The following is a 17,234-nucleotide window of genomic DNA, read 5'->3' as shown; positions in this document are numbered from 1 at the left end:
TGTGGAGGCATATATATATATATATATATATATATATATATATATATACACATGGGTATATATGGGTGTATATATATGGGTATCCTTAGAAGCCTGGAGTTGCAGGTAATTATAAGCACCCCACTCTGTGCTCAAGGAACCAAACTAGGGTCCTCTGCAAAAGCAGTATGTACTCTTAAACACTGAGCCATCTCCCCAGCCCCAGTCCCAAGTGATTTTTTAAATCCATGAACCCAGAGTCCCCAAATGTTAGAGATTAATCACTCTTGCATACAAGGAGATAACAATCTCAGGAGAAAAGATGAGCATAGGTCATGACACTAAAACAATGTATGCCATGATATACTAGAGTGGCAAAGTGCCAGAGGCAGCATAGACAATGGAAAGTCGATCATTTTCTTTACCAGGTAAACCACATGAAACCCTGATGGCATTTCTAAAGATGGACATAGTGTTGGCTTTTTAAATTTCAGTGACCCATAATGAAACATGACACATGAATTTCAAAAAGAAACAAATAGGCACTGCCCGGATTAGGAGAAAAGAGACAATCATAGCAGTGCTTCATGTTAGCCGGGAGGAAACAGACCCTCTCTCTCCTGTCAGTGGAACACTCAAGAAACAAGAGGAAAGGCTTGGGAACTGTAAAAATGCTTCCTTTTGATTGTAGGACTCCTACTTTAAAATCATTTTTTTAAATATTGAAACTACAGATAATTGTACATATTTATGAGGTATAGTTCAACAGTTCTGTTTATGTGTACATTATTTGGTGATCAACTGAGGGTATTTTGATGACCTAGCATCACACACACACACACAGACACACACACACACACACACACACACACACACACACACACACACACACATACACACACTTGTGATGAGAGTCTTCTAAGTTCTCTCTCTTCACTATTTTGACCCATATAATGCTATCAACTATAATCATCCTTCTATGTAATATCACACAAGACTTATTCCTTCTGTCTGTCTGTCTGTCTGTGTCTGAACTCATCAGTCAATACTTCATCCCCCTCTAGACTTTTTAAACTCGTGTTCTACCCTGTTTCCCTAAGCTCAGCTTTTTAGATTCCATTGTGTGCTGAGTTGGATGGCATTTGTCTTTCAGTGCTTGGCTTATTTCACTTAAAAACTCTGAATTCCAGGTTCATCATGTTGATGCAAATGACAAGATTTTATTCTTTAAGATCCATGGATTGCATGATCACCATTTTTTAAGCTAAGACAAAATCACCAGTCACCAGAGCAATTTAACATTAGAAGACAGGGGCAATGCAGGATTTTTTTTTAAATCAAACATTGCTTTCATGGACAATGAACTTTTTTAAATCTTTCAGGAAAAAAAAACTATTTCCTTTCTTGCTTGATGTGAATATAAACATATGGCAAATTCTATAACATAATGCCTATTTTCTAACAGTGTCAAAATGTGAGACAAATCATACCTAAAAACTTTCTAGTCAGTGAAAAGAGTTCTGAAGAATTCAAATCCATTTTAATGGAGTGTTTGTATTTCATTCTACTGAATACAATCTAGTTAAGAAACTGATGAGTTCTAAAACCGATAGCTGCTACTGCATAAAAGCAGCCAGCTGAGTTTCTGTGTTTTCTGAGATGACAACAGACAAGATGGCATGAGTCTTGCCACCTGGTCAGTGTGAGGGGCATTTGTCTTGTTATTTTTCAAGACACAGTTCTTCATGGTGAGCAGTGAGCTCTCTACTGTAGCACTGAATGTTCTATAGTTATTTCTGGAGATGGCTCAGACAAAGGCTGAGGCATCCATTCAGACAATAGGTGCACTGGTACCACTTTACACACACACACACACACACACACACACACACACACACACACACACACACACTTTTACCAGGACCTACTTTTATCAACAGAGAATCAAGAATTATGAAATTCTGGCCCTTTGGTGCTCCTATTTGGACCTGCAGACATCATAGCAGAAACTGTAGCACAGGTTGGCAGGATCTAACTGCTGCTCTGTAGATATGGCCTTTGATTTTTCCCTGCACCATTTTTCTTCTATTTGTGAGGCAGATAATATGTGGAGGTCAAAAACCAAACAATTTGGTAATATCCACACAGATGTTACTAGTCTACCTTTGCCTATGCTACTACTGCCAATGCAGAACATCTTTCTGCTTCCTGTCTAATTTTACAATCTACCTTTACCTCAATCATTGTGTTTAAGATAGTTACTTTATCCTCTTTGTCTCCAGGCACATTGTCTGCATCCTTTACTCTGACCTATTGCTCTGCCTCTCACATATTTATACATCCTACCTTACCCTGATAATCCAACCCTTTAATGCTTAAGCTCCAATTATTTCTTTTTCTTTGCATGAGTATTATGGGGTGTGTGTGTGTGAGTGTGTGTGTGCACGCACACGTGCGCGCGCACACGCGTGTGCAGGTGCATGAGCACATGTATATGAATGTGTCTGGAGCCCTAAGATTGACACTGGGAATTTTCCTCATCTTACTCATTCTGTACCTTTACCCTTTTTGAGATGTCTCTCTGTCAAACTGAAGCCTGCCCATATGGCTAGCCTCACTAGCCAGCTTGCTCCAGAGATCATCTGCCTCTGTCTTCTGGGGACAGTTTTAGGGAAGCCAGCCCATCCACTTGTGTGCACTCTGGGGATCTGAACACTGGTCTTTCTGGTCATCACTTTAAGGCCTAAGCCATCTCTCTAGTCCTGCTGAATCTCCTTTAAGACCCACTTTGTAGCCTCTAAACTTTTTTAACTATTCAATCTGAAATGATATTTATTTCCTCAAAAACCAGTAACAACTGCTGCCCATTACATTGCTACATCAATCAACAGTGGGCATCAAGACTAGACAAAAGTGTACCACATTGCCTCTAAGTCTAGTTCCTCAATGTTTAAATATTGCTTTTTAATTTGTCTCAGATATGATTTTCATCCAGAGTACAATTGTAAATGTCTTGATAAGAGCAGTCCTCATCTGTCCAATCCCCCAAAGCAATGGCTCTCCTTCCTAATCCCTGGACTAGCAATGTCAGCATTACCTTGGAACATGTTAGAAATGTAAATTTTTATGTGACTCCTAAGACCCTCTGAATCAGAAATTCTGGTTGAGGTCCAACAATCTGTGCTTTAACAAGCCTTTGGGTGATCTGGTTGTTAAAGTTTGGGAACCAATGCCCTAGAGCATCTAAAACAATCCCTGGAATATTTATTCATTCCACATCCATGCCATAAATATTTATGGGTTGCCTCCTACCTGCCTGGCATTAGGTTAGGTACACGGCATAAGAACATGGACCCTGCTCCCATGCGTTTGTAGGCGAGCAAAGAGACAGATATTATTAAGCAATCTCATGAATAAATATAAAATGGCAGCTGTCATAAGCCGTACACAGAAAGACACATGAAAACCCACGATGCTATGAAACCTTATTGAGTAATCGTGGCTGAGATATGCCTCTGAAAAAGAGTGCCACTTTGGCTACAAATGAAGGATGACTGTGTATTAGCATGTGATGAGGGACCAAGGCACTTTCCTGACTGGGAGAAAAACCTGTGCAAATGCCTATGTCATAGGAGGTTGTGACCTGTGTTATTAGAGGCTGTGACCAGAGAGGCTGGAGCTCAGCAAGTCAGGAGGAACCTAATTAAAGGTAGATTTTGACTACACATGAAAAAATCATGACCTTATAAAAGTATGGAAACCAATTGAAGAAATGTTTAAACAGGAGCATGGGTGGGTTTGGGGGTACCATAGCTATAGCTATGTTTGGAAAAGATATTAATGTGAAAGGGAACCAAATAGAGAAGGAGAGGGTTTGGGAAGGAGTTAACTTTTGCTGCAATGCAGAAAAAGAAAGATGCTCACCTAGACCATAAACATGGCACAAAATGGGAAGTAGATTGGGGCTGTGGAAGGAAGAGGAAGTAAAAAGTGGCAGAATTGATGGTCCATGGATATTACAAATAAAGAAAACTAAGTGTCAAGGATGATTCTAGGGTCCTGTAGTTTGAATGATGAAAGAATAACGGTGCCATTCCCAAAAATTATAAACACTGGGGGGAAAGAGAGTGGGCTTGGGGACAGCTGGTAGACCAGTTGGCAGAAAAAGAGAAGATGAGTGAAGTGTGTAAGGCTCCTGAAAATACTAGAGAAAGTAGGGCACCAATGAAAAGACTTAATCAGAGCAGCAGACCTTTTTTCCATGACAAAACAAAGAAAAGCTGATGCCTGGTGTCCCCAGGCTGAGATATTTTAGAAGAAAGTTGATGTAGCCCCATCTAACAGATCCTAAACTTCCAGGGAACAAACCACATGATCTGCTTAGAGATGGGTGGATATCTAAAAGGCTGTTGCAGAAGGGTGAGACTAATTTCATCAGAGAAACAGGAACAATAGGAAGTAGGTTAGTTAGTATTTTGAACACATCAAAATACCTGTTTGACATATGGTGCAAATTTCTCTCACGGGTCCTGTTGTCTTACTGTGGTCATAGAGAAAATGAGTGTACCTACACTAACTGAATTTAAATGTTTATCATTCAAATGTGATAAAAGGCTGAGGACCTTGGAACTTAATAGACTCATGTGGATTGCTTAGTGGATGATTAGTGATGAATGCATTCTATACACTTTTAATTTGTTCATGTATGAAAATAATCATAACTAGGCCATTTTACATATGATTACATATCATAACAATGTTACCCTAATTCTAACCTTGCTTCAAGGCAGCCCTAGAGAACTTTTCCAGCATTTGCTCAAAATTTTGGCTGTCACTTCCTCTCTTTACATGTTTCATTTGATGAGCCCAAATTGCATCAGGCCAAACTATAACATCAGGGGCTAACCTCGGGGAAAGGTTCCAGGATCTCATTACTGGTGACCTGATTGGGAATGAAAGGGCCTGGGTTCTGCCTGTGGCATTGATATGAAGCCTCTGTGTCCTCTCCCACTGTCTGTTCCCTGGCAGGGTCAAGCGCACCCTGGCTCTGCCTCGCCTAGGTGATAGCATTTCACTCTGAGTCAGGACAAAGCCCTGCAAGAGTTTCTAAAAGGGAAAGTGGGTGGAGATGGAGAGCTCAGAAGCCAGAAATCCTCTAGAATTCACTAGGAAATGATATAAAAGTAAAAATTTCTAATTCTTTGTATTCTCTATCCTACCTCTTCTATTCTCTTCCAATGGCCTGAATTGTGAAGGTTCAAAAGGATAATCATTTCTGAGAGAGAAAGTATCCTTATAAGGTATTTTCCAGTGAACAAAGGTCCCTGGGAGAGAGGAGGGTGTTCATATTTCCCTCATAGCTTTCAGACTCTATAGCAACCACTATAAACTAAGTCTGGAAGGCTATAGTGATATCTCAGTGGGTAAAGATGAGTTGAATTTTATCTCTGGAACCCACATAAAAGTGGAAGAAGATAAGATAGATAACCAACTCCACAAACTTATCCTCTGATCTGTTTCGTGGCATGTGTGCATGCATGTGCATATGAACGTGTGTGTGTGTGTGTGTGTGTGTGTGTGTGTGTGTGTGTGTGTGTGTGAGCTTGTGCACACACACACACAGACTGGACAACTATATCTTCTTAAAGGATAGTTGAAGGATGACAGAATCTGGAAACATGATATGAAACTCATTCTGCACACTCATATGAAAATGGCAAATCATATCTTAGAATTAGGGAGAAATAATTTGATGGGGGGCTGTATATCCAGGGACCCTCTTTCAGTCTCTCAACCACACTTGGGAGAACACTGTCTTAGAATCCTCATGAGGAACTTGAGTGACTCTCATGTGGATAGGTAAAATCATCTAAAAGGTAATAAGCTACATACTATCACCTCTACCTCTTAAAAATATCTTTCCAATGACTGGAAACTATCATAGAATTGTCAAATGTCAAAGCTGAAAGATGTGTGGGCATGATTAATCTAAGTTCTTGTTCTTCAAAGAAATGCGCACCAAACAAGGCCAGAGCTACAATAGAAACCATCTCGCTAATTACAAAGTCAGAATTGGAAGTCATCTCATTAGTGGTTTGTAAAATACTGGGATCCTCACATTGGTAGGTTGTAAAACACTGGGATCTATAAGCATATGGAGTATTTTTAGTACTTTGGCTATTTTTTTAATATTTATTTACATGTGTGTGCATCTGGGTAGATGAATGTCATGGGTGAACAGATGTCTTCAGAGGCAAGGAAGGGCATTGGATCCCCTGAGCTGGAGTTACAGTGACTGTGAACCACCTGGTATGGGCCCTGGGAACCAAACTGGCATCCTCTGAGAGAGTGGCACACTCTCTTAACTGCTAAGCCATCTCTCCAGCCCCTCGGTAATTCTTCTCACACACAGACCAACAAGAAAATTAAACCATGCCTAGTGTTAGATAATTTCTCTAAAGCCTCAAAGGACACACCTTTTTATCCTTGCCATTTTCCCAAGGGACTACTGGCATATATCTGACCTTAAATATGAACATCTTAGAGGTCCAAATGGCAGACAACCTTAGAAACTGAGAGAATAAGATGAGAGAAATGGCTTCTTACAGACATTATACTTTCTGAGAATAATACCCTTGGCTTTGTGCAAGGCGCAGTCAATGAAGCCATGTGCAGCACTCCTGACCAAGCTTCTGACTGTGGGGAAATGACCTTACAGGTTTTCTTAATTACATCTCTTTTTTTCCCACTGTTATAATATTTTAATAAAATACTTAGATTTCTGGAGCCATTTGCTCAGTTATACAATATACTTGACATGGCAAACAAAGGGAAGAAAACAGAGATACTTTTCTACAAAATATTGGGTTAATTTGTGATGTTCACCTGTTGCCCAGACTCTAGTATTTGTTACACAACGTTTTAAGAAAGCCTCATATAAAAATAGTTATTTTCCTTATACTAGTGGGCTTTCAAATTAAATACCTGGATGTTCTGTTTTTCAATGCATACTGCACAGAAATGGTTACATTAAATATTTAGATAAGCCATTGAGAAACCAGTTTTTGAATGGCTGTTCTACCAAATTTCATGTATAACATTAAATATATACATCCTGTGGGTATAAAACATTTTAAAAAACACACATTCCAATTTAATTTTTAAAACCCTTCTAAATTTTATTTTCAATACCACTCTGACTACTGCAACAACTATCCCCTAGGTACACTTAGTTAATTATTTTTCTATTGCTGTGAAGAGACATCATGACCAAGAAAACTTCATAGGACAAAGACTTTATAGAGGCTTACAGTTCCAAAGGGTTAGAGTGTATGGCCATCATGGCAGGAAGCATGGCAGCAGGCAAGCAGGCATCGCATGGGAGCAGTAGCTGAGGGCTTATATCTATTTCAGCCTTAAGCACAAGTCAGAGAAAGAGGTAACAAAGAGTGGCATGGGCTTTTGAAAGCTCCATCCCCAGTGACACACCTCCTCCAACAAGGCCAAACTTCCCAATCCTTCCCAAACAGTTCCCAACTTGCAACCAAGTGTTCAAACATATGAGCTTATAGGGCCATTCTCATTTAAACTACTACAGTGGTGTATCTGTATTATGGTATCATTTACAACTATTACAAACAATAATTACAGATCAGCAGGATACCTATGACACAATCATAAAATGTTAATGAAAGACATAAAATTATTACTTTCCGATGATCACGATGTTATCAAAAGTACTGTAACTTCATAGTGGTCCTGGAGAGGTTATCTTTCCCAATCTCACTATCCTATGGACTTGACTCAAAGTACCATGTTCAGGGCAACAGCTATGTCACACCACTGCTTCATACTAACTCTACCCTGAATTCAAATTTGTCAGTTTTTTTTTTCCCCGACATGCTCTTGATTCTGTGTGATCAGCCTTTCTTTCTTTTTATTTTCCCTCCTTTCCTCTAATTCAGAGCCTAAGACTTTCCAGGCTGTTTCACAGAACCACCACAGAGGTCATAGAGAGAGATAAAGAGGAGAAAGGACATACTTCCCCATTATCTCTCTCCCACAGTAACCAGAACAGATTTTATCTACATGTGAAAATACTAACAACATTTCATATGCTGAAGCATTCCTGGAAAAGTAGTTCAATATCACTGCCATGGCTCATATCTGAGCAGGGGGAACTTTGGGTCTATATGAAGCTGTATGTTTTCTTCCTCCCGTATTTTACCTCATAGGTTCAAATCAGCATTCTGATAGCTAGCGTCATTTCTATTTTGATTTTTGCCATGACTGCATTTTCTGTCCCTCACAGCTTTGTGCCATCTGTAGGGTGACTCACTTGACAGCTCCATCCTTAAACTAATTCAGTAATAAAAACGTTGAAAATAGTTCAATCCTTGAGCAAGCCCCTAGACACCCCCCATAGGTGTGTTATTTCATTAATTGGCACTCTGGGATTGAATGCCCAAATCAGTTATTATCCAACAGATCTATATACACTGGCCCTCTTATGTTTGAGCCTAAAATTGAGATGAAATATTTCTGGCCAAATGGACATGTCTGAGAAGAGTAAACATGCAGGAGTCAGTTGTCTGGAGACTTTTGGCTGGGGTTTGAGTTAGGTGCTTTCTTCTTGCTGTGAACTAACACCTGCCCAGAAGCAAGTCAGATGAAGAAGAGCTTATCTTGGCTAATTGGTTGGAAAGGAGACAGTCATCAAGGAGGGGCAGCACACACATGAAGCTATCTGGTGAAGGAGTGTGCAAGACTCCTCACACCCTTTTCTTGTCAGAACAAAGAGCAGAGAGTGGCCAGGAGGTGGGACCCACCTATAAAACACCAGGGACCCCACTTCCCCGAGGGAGGATCCTTCTCCTAAAGGTTCCATGAACTTAAAAAACCATCCAGGGTCCAGTATCGAAACACACAGAGCTGTGTGGGACATTTCACATCCAAACCATAGCCCGGATGATGAAGGACACTGTACACAGATGCCTGTCATAAAAGAGCTAGAGACAGGATGGTAGAACACCAGCTTTCTTCTCTTCATACCCTCTTATTTCTACCAAAACATCCTTAGTCTTATCTGTTCTATATATTCTTTCTGTGAAAAAGTTCAGCAAGTAAGCCTTCTTGCTTTAAAAATAGAAAAAGAAAGAAAGAAAAGAAAAGAAAAAGAATTTGAGAGCAAGAATTTTAAAATACTCCCATCTTGAAGCCTGGTTATATTTTAAAAGTTCACCTGTCTAAAAAAATTGCTTCAGAGCCTCTTATTTTAAAGTTCATTCCCTGTTCATTAATCTGCACAGCTAGTAACATCCTCATATATTTATCTAAAGGTCATATTTATTCTATTAATGTAACGATGACCAATTATATTGGTCACCAAGTATCTCAAAGAGGTCATGCTTAATAAGGACTATTAGCATCAATTTGGTGGAGGAAATTAATGCCTGTGTTCTCAAGTGAATAATGCAAAATCAACAGCAATCTTTGGAAAACAATGGGTTGTATAAGCTATGAGCTGCGGCAGGGGTGGGGAAGGGCCCAACAGGCACCTGCCTAAGCACAGAGACTCTCAGCTAAGATGGTCCAGCAGCACTGAAAATACCCCACAGCTATGCTTGCACACCTTAAAGTTTGATGCCAATGTCCGGTCAATGTGCAAAATTTATTTTTTTCTGTGTTATATACTGATATGCCCAGACTGGTGGTTTGAGATTGTATGGAATCAGCTAATATTTAACACTAATCTAGCACCCAAGAAACTTTTATGCTTGCTGAAATGTGAGGCTTTGCTTTCTGACTATAAAGGAAAGTCTACTTCTGGAAGTCCAAAATCTCACTCAAACCAACACTCATAAATGAAGGGCAGAGATGCCAACAAATAATTACGAAATGCCCCTGTCATTGGTGAAAGACATGGTGACTCGGTAACAGGGGATGTCTTGTCATCATCTGTGACTTAGTTAATGTTTCTTTGAGTCATTTAATTTTTTCCAGTGTGCCACCAAAAGCTCTACAGAGGTGAGAATTCATAAAAATGGAAAGAATTACCAGGTAATACAAACTCTTAAGATGTAAGACTGGGATGATATTGTCTTTCCTGTGGCTCAAGTAGAGTAAAAATGGTAAGCATTCTTACTTCCGCCCATGAGGGTTAGCACAATGAAGCACATACTGGTATCAGAGACATCATAAAGAAGGATAAATGCCATCACATCCTCTGTTTCAAGAAAGTTATAGTGCCAGGGATGTAGCTCATTTAGTACAGTGCTTGCCTGGCATCCCTGAAGCCCCAGTACCACCTAAAACTGAATGTGCCCATGCACAACTATAATCCAAGCAAGTAGAGGCAGAAGGATCAGAAGTTCAAGCTACCCTTAGCTACATAGCAAACTCAATGTCAACCTGAACAACATGAGCCTCTGCCTCAAAAGGTTTGATGTGATATTTGGGGATACTTAGAAAATGAGTAGACTTGTGATACACATGGGATAAAGGCCTAATATTACTCATGTCACAATGCCATGGGGAGGTCAGAAAGGAATGCATCAATGATGACAAGTGTTGACGGCAACAATTATCATGGAAAGAGAATGATATATGATATATAAATGATGGACACTTGAGATTTCAAATCAATTTACATTGATTACATGTTTAGCTGTAGTTACCAGACTACAAGCTTTAACAAAATGAACATGATTTTATTGAGATAAAACTTGGAGGTTTTATATGGATGATATATAATGGTTTGGGGATTGTTGCTGGCTTTTTTCCTAATTCTTTCATCATTAGCATCCCCTATGCAATATGTAATGAAAAATAATGTGGGTATATATTGCTTATGATCTAATAAAGCCACTGAAGATCAGAATTCAAAGCTAGGCACAGCCATAGAAGCTGGGATACACCTTTAATCCCAGGACTCAGAAGGCAGAGGCAGATGGAACAACAGGCATTTATAGAATATTCTCCTCAACAGCTTTACTGGAATTCCTTTATTAGAACATGGAACTTTCCCCACAATACACCATATATTAGGCTACAAGCTACCCTTAATAAGTTTAAAGGCTCTGTGATCATATGCTGTATCTTTTTATCACAATGGAATGAAACTGGACAGCAACAACAAAAGAAACTATGGAGAGCACACAGACAAGACTATAGTATGCCTTTCAATGAAAGGGTAAATCACTGAAGAAGTCAGAGAAAAATTTTTTTCATTTTCTCAAAACAGATCAAATGGGAGAAGCAACATATCAAAATTTTAGGGGTAAAACAAAATCAGTAGTAGGATGGAGATTAAAATAATTAATGCCTCATTCAGTGCCTCGTATCAGGAAAATAGAAAGAAGGGGCTGAAGGGATGGTTCCATGGTTATGAGCAGATGCTGTTCTTCCAGAGGATCTGAGTTCAGTTCCCAGCAGGAAAATCTAGCAGGTTACAACCAACTGCCTGTAACTCCAGCTCCAGGGGGATCAGATGCCTCTAGCCTCTGTGTCACTGACAGTCTTGTGTACACACACACACACACACACACACACACACACACACACACACACACACACTTTAAAGGAAAAATAAAAATATATTTCAAATAAACAACCAACAATGTATCTCAAGGAATCAGAAAAGCAAGAATAAACCAAACCTAAAATTAGAAGACAGAAAGAAATAATAATCATCAGAGTGCAAATAAACAGATAAAAAGGCCTCCACCATGCCCCAAAATGAAGCCATCCAAAAGTTCAATGACTCCTTGAAACATATTTAACATATTTAACATATGTCAACATATTTAACTAAACTATGAAAAAAGAAAAACTGTCCAAATAAAATTAGAAATCAAAAATAAAACTTTAAACAGAAATAAAAAAAACAATTAGGGATTATTGGAGATAAATATATGCTAATAAATTGTAAAATCTAAGGGAAATGAACAAATTTCAACTTAGAAGATGTAAACAACATGAGTAGATGAATTACAAGTAATTCAATTGAATCCATTATAAAAATGCTTCAAAGAACATCTCAAGGTCAGGTGGTATCTTTCCTGAAATTTTACCAATTTTTTTATGTTTCTTTTTTATCATTTTTTATTTGAATTAGAAACAAGATTGTTTTACATGACAATCCCAGTTCCCTTCTCCCTCCCTTACTCCCCTAACACCTCCCCCAACTAAAACCCTACCTATCACATATCCTTTCTTCTAATCTACACCTTTCTGCTCCCTCATGACCTATGCATCCTTCCTTTTCCAATTTTTTAAATGCTTCATATAATACTCAATGTTTTCACTATAGCACTTAAGCAAGTAAGGCAGAGGCACACAAGTGAGAATGGGAAAGTAAATTACCATGATTTGCAAGTGATGCACTTCTAATATAGAGAAAGCTAATTGCCTAACCACAAGACCATTAGAACTAAGAAATTCAGAAATGGTACAAAATAAGCACACAGAAATCATGGCTATTCTATACAATAACAAATTTACTAAGAAATCTTGAGAGTAATCTTATTCACAATAGTTTATAACTAAACACCCAATAACAGGTCTAAGTGAGGAGGGGAAGGAATTCCAGAATGACAAATTATATATATTGATAAAAGAAATCGAGGAAGATGGTCCAGCACAGTAAAACTGATAAGTGGGTGGTAACCATCCCACAAACCTGCTGCATGGTGATGTGTAGCATGAAAAATAAAAGACACATAGACAGATGTTGGGCTTCAAGCTGAAGATCAGAGAAATATGGCAGCCAAGCCAGTAGATCTTACCTCTACCCAGCTGAAATGGCAATCCTGTCTCCACAAATCCTCAGAGGCAAAAGGCTCTCCCTTCCTGTCTCCTCCTTTATTCCTTTCTCTGCCCAGCCATATCACTTCTGTCTCCAACCCCCTAGTGCTGGGATTAAAGGCATATGATCCCAGGTGCTGAGATCACCTTTGAGTGAGCTGTTTCTTTTAGGACTGGATCAATTTCCTGTAGTCAGTGTGGCATTGAACTAACAGAGCTCCGTCTACCTCTTAATCCTGAGTCCTGGGATTAAAGGTGTGTACCACCGCTGCCCAGCTTCTATAGCTAACTAGTGTGGCTGCTTTGCTATTTTGATTTCCAGTGGCTTTAATAAATCCTAAACAATATATCACCACAGTGAAGGAAACAACCCACAGTGAGTAGACATCTTACCAAATGGGGAAAGTATGTGCCAACTCTTCTGATGTAGAGTTTGTGTCTCAATTTAGGTTTCTATTACAGTGACCAAAACCAACTTGGTGACAAAAGGGATTCTTTGCCTTACTTGTGTAGATCACAGCCCATTACTGTGGGAAATCAGACAGGAACTCAAGGCGGGAAACCATAGGCAGATCTGAAGCAGAGAACACTGAGAAATTCTGTCTTCAGACTTATCAGTTTGCTGTGTGTGTGTGTGTGTGTGTGTGTGTATGTGTGTGTGTGTGTGTGTGTGTGTGTGTGTGTGTGTGTGAGTGTGTGTGTGTGACAAGGCCTTACTGTGTAGTCCTGGATAGAGATCCTCCAGCCTCTGCCTCCTGAGGGCTGATATTAAAGGCATGCACTATCATGCACAGCACAGCTCGCTTTCTTATACCCCCCAGGACCACCTCCCCAGAGGGCATCACCCACAGTGGGTTGTACCTTTCCACATCAATCATTAATCAAAAAAATGTCCCACAGGCTTGCATACTGGTCAATCTTATGGGGACATTTCTCAAATTAGGTTCCCTCCTATCAGATAAACATGATTTGTGTCAAGTTAACAAAAAACAAAATAACACAGTTCATATCCAGACTATATTAGGAACTGAACAATTTAACAAAACATGAATCCAATTACAATTGGAGAATAATTTGAATAGGTACTTCTCAAAATGGCTAATAAAGTATGTGCAAACGCTCAATATCATTAGTTATCATGGAAATACAAATTAAAACTATATTGTGAGATTATCTCAACTCAGAATGACTGCTACCAAAAATAAATAAATGGCAAATGTTGGCAAGGCAAGGGAGAGCCACAAGAAAGGACAGCATGAGTGTGGTGGGTAGATGAAGGCTTGCACCAGAACCTCTGTGAGAGGAGGAGAGACGAACCAGGGTCTGTCTCTCCAGAGCTCACCGGTGTTCTTCATAGAGTCTGCCACAGACAGTAGAAACAGAAACAACCTTGGTCACACTTCACTTTTTCTCTCCCTTCTCCACAGTCATCTTAAGGACCTAAGGCACACTCCTAGGAGGTCCGTCTGTGACTCAAAACTTCCCTGAAGCAGTAGGCTTTAACTTTATGATTCAAGCAGTCCCTGTGTTTTACTATACTGTGTATTCGCCTTGGTTGTGATACAAATTATTTGTTAATTGTCTGTTGGCTTATGCTATTTTGGTTTTACATAGGTTTGGAAAGCTTTCCTGGTTTCTCAAATAACTGGAAGTGAAGTTCCTTTTCAATCCCTGAAGACGACATGCACGGGCTCCTGCAGTGCGTAGTACTGCGTCATAAAGGAAAGTATTCAATATCGCTTACATATAACCTATTAAGAATCTCTAGCCATTGGTTGTGCTCCCATGGAGAGCAGAAAGTGGGGACATGGAGCACTGCAGCATCTGAACAAATCATATAGCTTCCTAATTAGAATGCCTTCCTACCAGCCGGAGGAAGCTTAGCGCTGCTCCGTAAGATGGTGAGAGGTGCTGTGTCCTACATGACTCCAGGGATTGACATAACTTGAACACTGAGGGGATGAAAAAATAACACCTGGACACACATAACAACTGGGATCAGGTGGTCTTGGGTCTCTGATAGAGAAGCAATAGCATCCCAGAAGCTCTGCGTGTTCACTGCATACAGTTGAACAGGGAAGGAGGCATGTCTATCACCCACAGCTGAGTAAGGAGGCGTGGTTATCACATACAACTGAGCAAGGAGACAGGTTTAGCTAACATAGGTAGGAGCAGTCTCTGAAGGGGAGGAGTCCTCAGGCTGTAAACAGCTAAGGGAAAACCTACACATAAGGTCAACATTCACAATCAGACCCAAGGACAGCTTTGAGTCTCCCTCTGAGCCTCACCCAGGCAAGGGTTTGCCAATGTCATGGGGCTAAGGCATATGGCTGTGCTGATGCCAAACAATACACATTGACTCAGGACTTCACCTGCTCCCTACAAAGAGGAATAGCCAAACACAGGTAGTAAATGACCTAGGTCAGAGATAGTGTATAGAGACAATAGGACATGAAATAGTTTTAGAAGGAAAAGGAGGAGGAGAAAGTTCTGGAGAAATTGCTTAGTCCTACTTTGGATGGTTATGAGAAACTTCAGAAATGCTATTAGCAGAATGAAAAAAAAAAATCCAGACATTTTCTGAAGAGAAAACTTGAGTTTCACCCTTCAAGCAATAGCTGAGACGTTAGATGGAAATGTCCCAAGAAATATATTTGGAGTCATTACTGAAAGTTGAACCTTTAGGAAAGAATGTGGTTTCCAGGGATGCTCCTAGGCCTGACTGGTGGGCTGGCTCTGAGTCAGCGGAGCTGCAGGGGGAAACAGCAGGTGCAATGCCTGCAGGGAAGCAGTTCTCAAGAGAAGCAAGTCGTGGGGATGTAAAATCTGGCACAAGAGCTAATGTAAATAAAGATAGGGGAATGCTGTGAGGGATGATCACATAGTCTAAGGAAGGTGGGTTTCATAGTGCAATAGGAACAGAAGCTAAAAGCCAGATCAAAGAATTGAGAAGAAAGCAGTGGTAACTGATAAGCTGGATAAAGCCTGTAGAAAATTCTATGAAGTAGTAACCATGTATGTTTTGCAATAATCACAATCCTCCCAAATGGAATGCAATCTTCAGCAACACTTCAGAGCAATGAGTAAGAGGTACTGGTATTTGCCATGCTGCTGCAATGACTTCCTTCACCAACAATTAAGGAAGACTATATCTGCAGAAACATTTGTCATCAATGGTCTTCCAAAGAGCACTCTTACCAAAGACTGGACTTGTGGTTCAATAGTAGAGCACTTACCTACTATATGTGAGGCCATAGGTTCGATGCCTGACACACAAAACAAAACAGACTGCATTAGCGTCTAAACTAGAAACAATTCAGAACTGTCTTTGTAATTTCTCTTTCAAGAAATGAGAGAATATGTGGAGCTTCAGCTACACTGGTGTGTGCTTGCATAGCATATGCAAGCTCTGGGTTCAGTCTCCAGCACTGCATACATAATACCTATGTCTTAGCATTTCTATTGCTGTGAAGCAACACCATGACCACAGCAACTCTTTTTTTTTTTTTTTTTTTGACCACAGCAACTCTTATAAAGGAAAACATTTAATTGGGCTGCCTTACAGTTTCAGATATTTAGTCCATTATCATCCTGGCAGAACATGGTAGCATGCAGGCAGACATGGTGCTTGAGAAGGAGCTGAGAGGTCTACATCTTGACCTGCAAGCAACAGGAAGTGAACGATCTCCCACACTGGGCATACCTTGAGCAAAAGAGACCTCCAAGCCCACCCTCACAGTGACACACTTCCTCCAACAAGGCCACACCTCCTAATAGTACTGGGGCCATTTTCTTTCAAAGTTCCACAACCAGCAACTTTGGATGCAAGCCTGTAACTCCAGCACCCTGGGAGTAGAGGTAGGAGGATCGATCTCATAATCAGGGTAATCCTTAGCTACATTTCAATTTTGAGGCCAGCCTAGAATATATGAGACCTTGCTTAAGAAAGAAAGGAAAGAAGAAAGGAAGGAAGAAGGGAGGGAAAGAGGGAATGAATGAATGAATGAATGAATGAATGAATGAATGAATGAATTGGAGCCAATCTCGTAAGGCTTCTTCCAACACAGAATGATTCTATGAATGTATGCATATCTGATTAAAAAATAAATATGTAAATAAAAGTAAAGTCTCTAGAAAGAGTTTGGTTGGAAAATACTAAAGAAAAATAAACTATCAGTGTTTATAACAAGCACTTCCATTGTATGATAGGTATTTATACTATTAAAGTTGCCTATGTGTGAACTGTCTCTTGATTAGCTTCTGGATCTATCTAGCTCTCTAAATGTGTATATAAAAAGTATACACATTTAGCAGGACATTGTGACTATTTCTGGGTCCATATATTTGCACAAGTCAGTAAGTTTGTGTTTCATATTTAATAATGAACCAATTGATGTCTGAACACTTTTTTTCCATCTCCTGTAACTAGGCTAGCCTAGAACTCATTGTGT

Source organism: Cricetulus griseus, chromosome 5 (assembly GCF_003668045.3).
Source record: "Cricetulus griseus strain 17A/GY chromosome 5, alternate assembly CriGri-PICRH-1.0, whole genome shotgun sequence".
NCBI lineage: Eukaryota > Metazoa > Chordata > Mammalia > Rodentia > Cricetidae > Cricetulus > Cricetulus griseus.
This window is presented reverse-complemented; position numbering follows the sequence as displayed.